The sequence below is a fragment of the Anas acuta genome, chromosome 5 (genome assembly GCF_963932015.1).
Source record: "Anas acuta chromosome 5, bAnaAcu1.1, whole genome shotgun sequence".
Lineage (NCBI taxonomy): Eukaryota > Metazoa > Chordata > Aves > Anseriformes > Anatidae > Anas > Anas acuta.
In genome coordinates, this window is record NC_088983.1 from 2,243,299 (window position 1) to 2,251,340 (window position 8,042).

The window sequence follows — 8,042 nt, forward strand, 5'->3', positions numbered from 1 at the left end:
TTAAAGCTTGCAGGTTTTCCTGATCTGCTGTCAAGGAGTAGCTGATTAGAGCACAACACGCTTTTGATAGAACAGTCAAGGGAAATATCCCCAATTAGCTCATTAGTACAAATCCCATCAGTCTGCCAGTTTTGACATCGTAAACAGAACCAGAAATTAAGTCTCTGATTCTGCTTGTTTATTTGAAGTTGTATCTATTTGGTATAACTCTGCAGTCTCTTTTCCAATTGATGATTGGTTAAAAGAGACGAGTGACTGAAAACCTGTGAAAGATGCCATGTGTGCAGAAAGCACAGCGAGGTCTGAGAGCAGCACCCCTTGTGCAGAGCTCTCCCTGTGACTCTGCTGCTGGTTCAATGTCTCCTCTTAATCCTGGGGCTGCAATCCATCAATTATCTGTCAGCTACCATCACGCTTTCCTCTCATATTAGAGAACTCACTGGACTTGAACAGCTCAGTGGGGTGACAGGGTGGACTGCCAGTATTTGAGGGGAGAAATGAAACGTTGACAGCCTTGCAGCTTGGTGGGTCCAAATCCTGGGACAGCTTTGGTCCTTTGGAAACTTGTGCCACTGGGTGGGTCTGATTAGAGTAAGCCCTTCTGAAGAAATCTGTCAAAGAAACATTATTCCTCGTGCTCACAGCTCAGAGTGTTTTCTAGGTTTTACTGTTACAGGAGCTTTCTCTAACTTTGATTGTTTGGAGGGGAGCCGTGACACACTCCTTACACCTTCATTAGTATCACTCATTACAGCAAAGGTTGCCAGGTCATTCGATGCGAAGAGATTAAGCAGTCGTGTCATCCCATCCCACGTACAGTGTGCCTGCACATGAATCTGAACCTTTCCCATCGCACGTGGCACTATTTGCAGACTGAGCAATTAAAAGCCAGCCTGGTTTCTCTGTATTCATTATATGTTGCCCTTCAGCAAAGAGAAGTTTGTTGCATTTTGTGGCTGTAGTCAGAAACGTGTCTCCAACCTTTCCCCTTTCCATGCTAGAGCAACCACCCTGATTCTCTGCACTTATGGTCTGCTGTAATTGGCATTAACAGAGCGTTAACAAGCTGCCAAGGGGCATCCAAACACTCTCTGCTAACCAGCATGAGGACTTAAGGCTGCATGTACAAAACTGAATTAAAAGGATTTCAAATAAAATTGGTTCCTAGCATGGCAGCCTGATTAAGCAAATTTTCATGTCAGTAGCCACTTTGCCTTGGGGGAAAAGTCAATGCAGTGTCCTGGAAATGTCAGAAGAATAGAGATGAGCTGCACCTTCTTGCAGACTCTCTGCACCAGCTGCAGCTGCTTCTACAGACTGGCTTTCCCAGGGGAGGATCAGCTCTCCGTTCCCAGAAGTATTCTCATCAGCTGAAAATCTGTCCAGAGATGGCCAAGTGGGAGCAGTTTCTCTTGTTCTTTGGACATGCACAGCCCAGGAAGGAAGTCTTAAATTTAACAAACAAATCAAAGCATCTCTGTTGAAGAAGGTAGCATGAGGGGCAACACATTTGACAGCCAAAAATATCCTTAATACAGAAGCGAGAAGGCACTCACTCTGCCCCCTAAGTTTTGACTTCATCCCAAGGCCCATTCTTTTTTTAATTTTGCTTTCACTAAGAAGGGTGTCATTTAATTTCTTCCCCCTGCGATAAATCTTTTATAGTTGCAATAAATCTTTATCATAGATGCCATGTATAACATCAGACAGGTCACTTGATATGCTTGCACCCCTTCTGTACAGTGAGAATAATGCCCAATTTGCTTGGTCTGCAACGCCTCTTACTCTGTGCATTTGTGTGAAAGTGGAATGTGTGCATGTGCATAAACCCTAATAGTACAGCTCTTCCTTGGGGACTCTGGAAGTGTTACTGTTGTGTTTTCAACAATAGTGATGATGTTGCAACTGCCATCACATCACTGCATAGCAGTTGCTAAACTGTTGTGCTTTTAAGACCCTCTGCTGGGAACAACTCCGAGCAAATTGTGCTGCTGTGGCACACAAATGACAGCCGGGACAGATACATGTTTGCAGCACGAGACATTTCCCTACATGGCACATATGAAGGCTAGCTCAGCCCAAGTGTCATTACAAAACCACTCTCTCAACAGCCCCGTGACGCCACCGAAGGAGGAAAATGAAAAGCTCCTCCTGCATGACACGTGAGCAGCGTGCCAGCATTTGTGCACCAAAAACAAGCCATTGTGAGAAATCCCTGGAGTATATTAGCTATTTGCAGAGCTCTTACACACAGTTACAGATGCCTTGCTCAGTATTACTGCATGCCTGGCCCAGCTGCCACAGGCTCTGAGCTCTCGGTGTGCACAGCTGTGCCTTCTTGGGCAGCCTCCAGAAGGTCTGCTGGGTGCTGCATCTCTGAACACACAGAGTCCTTTTGAACCAGGCTTGGCATCCTTTAATTAAATGCCTGACTTTGTTCCCTGGAGTTGCCAACCAGGCTTTCAGGTTCCATGTTTGATCTGAAATCAGTGGCGGGGGGCCTGGGAACAGAAGGCGTCTGTGCAGGGACAGCTGTCGGTCACACACATTTCAGCTAGTCCCTGAACATCTCCATTGCCAGCAGACACGTGTAGCATTGCCCAGCGTGTTCCCCAAACTGCCTGACCTTCAGCAACCTTTAAAATCTCCTCACTAAATTGTACACGTGCATTCCTGTGTGTTTACAGCACTTGATCTATTGGAAAAGAGCTCTCTGAAAACAAAGATGTATTTTCTCTGGATCATGATTCAGACATTCAAGTTTGTTTTAATTTTTAGCATGCTTCCATGATGCAGTTTAGGTCCTAGAAAATGTCCAGGCTGAGTCAGGAGAGCAGAGAGATGAGAAGCTGGAATTTCCATCAGGTTGTTATTGAAGACACACCTGAAGTTCCAAGCTGAATTTTCCACGGGTTGAGATTAAGGTAGGGATAGCAAAGGTGAATCTATTAATGCCCATAACATCTAAAGAAGTGGGTTCAATGAAGGTCAGGATTTGAGTCTTGGTTTTAGGCAGAATCACGTTAGTAATGGCCATGCACCAAAGTTTTAACCTGATCAAAAGCTGCACTGGGAACTGGACTGAGGTCTTCCAACTGAAGCTGTTTGAACATTGGCGTCTGCTCTGGGCTGGTGGTCTGTCCACAGTGCCTCCAGAAGGTGACCCAGCAAATTTAGACTTGGGTGCAGGATTTCTCACTTCCTGGAAGTGTTCATCTCTATTTCTCTATGTGACTGTGGAGGGAATTACAGTGTGTGGCTTTTGCGAGGCTAAGCTTCAAAGTTTCAGCTAGACATCCTTCAGATGGCTAAAGTTAGCTGGCACCAATACCAGTTTTACAGTTCCCTGATGTAGTTTGTGTCCTAGGACATGTTAAAACTTAGTGTAAACAGGCAAAAGACTAATACATTAACTTTCTATACTGCACAAAAAACATTTCACATTCCTATTAAAATTAATACGGTATTTCATTATGAAAAACAAAAAAGATGAGAAATGCCGTACTTATGCCATTATCACATGCAGTTTTTTATATCCACATTTCTTCTTGGCAATTCAGGTATAAGTTATTACAACATTAACAGACCAGTCCTGCCATCTGATCTTTTCTTCACGTCTGAAAGTCGATACAAAATGATGGAGCATTTGAGAAAGCCATGGTTTGTAAATGTGGTGTGAGTTCTCCTGCCATTATGAGGAAAGGAGAGAGAGAGAGAGAGACACAGTGATTTTACTATTCAAATTTTCCTTCATTCCCATTTTCCTTGGGATAGCTAACTAAGCTGGCAAACTGTCAGAATCAGACAGTGCTGTGCCGGCTCACCAAGGGCAAAAGCACACATGTATTTAAGTTCATACACAACCCAGCTGATTCAGAAAACATTAACTGCATGCTCAGAGATGAGGAGCTCTGGCACTTCCCTGGACTGTGATCCTTCTTTCCATAAACTCACCAACTCGTGGGGCTGAAGCAGAATTAGCTGTGTCACTGAACAGACTAAAGACCATTTCCCCTCCTCCTGTGACTTGAATATTCTCTCAGGTGATGCCATGACTATAATTAATTTTCTTTTAAGAAGAGTTCATTTTCTTCATAGAGTTTTTTATGATGTCAAGCAGACAATGCCAGGGTGTAAAATGAATTCCCTAACGTGGCCTCTTGATAGCTCTGCAAAGGAGGGCTGACACTTTGAGCTATGTCCATAGGACCACAGAGGCTGTGTCATGGCCAATTGCACCAAGATCTTACTCCTGCCGAGGTTGGCTGTGGACTGAAAATTCAATAACACCCTCAGGGGCACAACTTGCAAATGTTGTTTTAACACAGCATGTTCGTGTTGAGAATTTACTTCTGAGCACCTGCTGATGGCATGGGACACAGGTCTGCACCTCTCTGGGCCAGCTGGCTTTCCTCAGGTTAGAAAAACCTCTTCCTAAGTAAGGGAATCAAGCATACTGCCATGCAACCCAAAACATTTTGACATGAAACACCCAAAATTAAAAATATGGGCAGGAGTTCATCTCAGCAGTTTGGATGAGGCAACAGTAAGAAGCAGGTTGTGCAGGCAGGTTGGAGAGGGTTCAGTGCTTTCTGCTGCATCAGGGCTGCACCCTGGCTTATCAAGCTATCCAGTGAATTCCCCACAGCATCCACTTGTAGACCTCCTCTGGTGACCTCCTCTTAAGTGCACTTGTGTCCAAGCTGTGAAGTGTGCATGTTTTTATATCCTTCAGACCTGACCACCATCCAGGTCTGGCCTCTTGCTCATCCCCCCTAGACTTTTTCCTGGTTTGGTCCCCCATTTCAGGAGAGATGATGGAATGGGAATGCCTGCATGGTTGGGTGTGTAGTGTTTCATAAGGAGGCGGTGGTGTTACCAGCCCGTAAAGTGCTTTGCACACTTTCTCAGTGTAGGTATCTCTAGTGGTGTCAAACAAGAGGCAAAGTTTGCTGCAAGATTCACTTCTTACTGCATCTATCCAGAAAGGTCAGGTGGGTCCCAGAGGCAGCAAGCTGGCTTCTCCAGAGCCTTTTCCAGGTAAGGGAGCCTTCTAGCTGGAAGTCACACACCACTTGCCCACTCTGTGAGCCAAATGTATATTAAGTGTAGACTGAGAAAAGCTGGAATCTGTTGCCTAATCTTTACCTTTGACATACTTCTACTAACTTGAACGTGCCCTTTGCCAGAAACATGCTCATTTCCAACTTGCCCCCAACCACACATGCTTTTCTGCCCACTGCCAGCACCACTGAAGGTGGGACACGCAGACTCCTTCCATCACCCAGACCCATTTTTACAAATGTTTGTTTGCTTTGATGCTCAGAGCTGCTGATGTTATAACATTTTTTCATAAATTTTATCTATACTTTCATACAACATTCTAATTGTTTGCCTTCTAAAAACATGGTTTCATTAATTTAATCTTGTACTGCAGAACATTTTATGAGATCTTAAAGAAACTTCATACTGTGCATTAATTTCTTTCCACATAATTGTATTTATATTTCAACAAATAGACTTGAAGTACATTATTATTCTAAAATGAGTGCTAATGGGTTTCAGCACTTTCATGCAGCTAATCGTGCATTTATTTCACAGCTTTGATGGCTCACAAAGACTTCCATTTCTTCATTTACATGAAACAACTGTGAAGGATAAATTAAATGGCTGCTTATTTCATCTACGGATTTTTTTCCTGAAAACTCTACTCAAACAGTCCACTGCTGGTATACAACATGTAATGCCTTTAAAAACATAGACCTGTCAGAAAGACAGTTCCATAAATGAAAAACACAAACCTTCATCCACCCCCCAGCCTGAAAAAAAAAAATAAACACACAAAATCCTCTTTGCATAAAAAAAAATCAACATGGCTGTTTTGCATAGCAGGGTGGACACTAATTTGCTGCAATTTGCTTTCAAGCAAAATCACAGAGGACCACAGAAGAAGGGAGAAATACAGATGTTCAAGAAGAGGGTTATTCATTACCCAGGAGACGCAGAGATGTGCTCCAGATCTGGTGTTAAATGTGTATTGTGCTTTGCCCTGAAGCCCACAGACTGTCTGGTTCCTCATGTACCCGCATTAGACATCCTGAGCACTGTCATCCTACAGGGCAAGCTTGACAATGGTGACCTTGAATAATCAACTGCCTATGAAGGCAACAAAACACCCTCCAAATGAGCAGGGCCATGACTCCACGTCCTCTTTTAAACAGGCAATGCTTAAATACTGAGGGATCAAAAGCCTGGCAGGCCCCATGCACACAACATCCTGCATAGTAACCCTAAGGGTAGGCCAGGGGTTTGCCAGCTGGCACTTCCAAAATGAGGGACAGAGGAGGTTGAGGTCCCCACTCCTTACTCACCTGTCCTAGAACCTCCCTGAACATCTGTCCCTTGCTCTCCTGCCACTGCTGTTGATAAGCTTTAACCAGCTCGGGGCTTTCTGTCCCGCACTTGCACAGTGCAGGGGCTTTCCCAAGCAGTAATCACACCACTGGGCAAGAAGAGGGTGTCCTCCTGTGGGAGAAATGAGGTCAACCCACCTGAATCTAGAGAGAACAAAAGCCAGCCAAACCAGCTTGCTTGGGGTGAGTTCTGTGAGGGTTTCTCTATAACGAGCCAAGGACAAGGATTTCTCTGGGAGACTTTGCTGGTGTGAGCTAGGGTATCTCTACCCCCTGCCCCGAAGGTCAGTAACTGGATCATTGACCCCAGAAACAGCACCAAATTAGAGGTATGACTGAGCCTAAGACTCTTTCACAGGGCTTAACAAAGCTGTCCATAACCTTGAAAGGGAGTTCAAGGGAGTTTCCTTTTTGGGGCTGGAAAATGGAGAACTGTCTGTCAGTAATGCCAGAAAAATAGCTTTCCCTACACTCATCCAATAATTAACAAAGCAGTTCTCTCCTTCTGCTGGTGGACCTGTGGTAACATCCAGGAGCCATGAACCTACCACAGAAGTGCTGTGGCAACTGTACAAAAGCCTTTGGTGCCCTAAAGAGGGAAGGAAGTTCCCAGACTGTGTCTTTGTAAGTCTTTAGTGCCATGAAGGCCACGTTTGGGTTATTTCTAGAGCTTGTTTGAACCATTGAATCATCTGGCTTCTTGAGATGACCAATCCGCTGCTGTCATGACTGGTCATTAAAATGGCATAAAAAGCCTTTTTAGCACATTTCTACATGGCACGTTTCTATGTATTTTTAGCTTTCTCTTTCAGAGTTTTCTTTCATGGAACTGAAATATTTCATATCAGATAATGATTTTTTTTTTCTTGGAGAAAAGTGAAGAGAATGAATTAATCCACAACAGCATTGATGAGGGGAAGAAAAGTTAATTGAAAAATATAATGAAAACACAGAGCTCGTTCCATCTTGTGTAGGCAATGGAAACATTGATATTGACGAAGAAAAATTAAAATTTGCTACAGAGTTCAAACACACTGTTAATATATGTATGATGATAACGCATAGAATCTTTGGTAAGGAGCCTTAAGGCACTCACACAATGAGTATGCAAATGTTATGGAAAACTACAATATTAAACACTAAACATTCTACTTTAATTTATTTTTAAGCAAACAGAGTCTGGTAAACACTTTGGCCCAAGTTCCACATAAATTTAGGGCTGTTTCCATGCTATCAGGAGACACTGTGCTGAAAGTGGAAGCCTACTGGGAAAGAAGAGCTTTTTACTGGTGGAGATTCATCATCCCACGTCCCACATAATCCAGCTTCCTGTGGTCAGTGTGGCCATGCCTGACAGTGTTTCTGTTTGCAGTAAGATGAACACAGACCCTTAGGCTACTGTTCAGTTACATAATTGAGCAGAGCCTTTTGACTGCCATAAAACATCAAAGGCTCAGATGAGAAGGTGGTAAAGACATCACTTCCCAACCCAACCTCTCAGGCATGCTGTGGGCCAGGGCTAAGGAAAGTAAAGACCAGAATTAAAGAACTCTGTCAAACTCACCTAGTAGCTCTCTGCACTTGGCTTGCTTGTGCAGGTACTTGTGAACAGGAGGGCTGTGCTTGGGT

The 8,042-nt window shown here is 43.9% G+C and overlaps 1 long non-coding RNA gene across 1 annotated transcript; it reads right to left on the reverse strand.

Annotated features, from left to right (window-relative positions):
* Positions 1 to 280: 280 nt before the first annotated feature.
* LOC137856646 (uncharacterized) lies at positions 281 to 7,774 on the reverse strand. The gene is made up of 2 exons (XR_011096680.1): positions 6,372 to 7,774; positions 281 to 3,685 (listed from the first exon to the last, which is right to left on the reverse strand). It is a non-coding gene; the product is annotated as an uncharacterized lncRNA (long non-coding RNA).
* Positions 7,775 to 8,042: the final 268 nt, after the last annotated feature.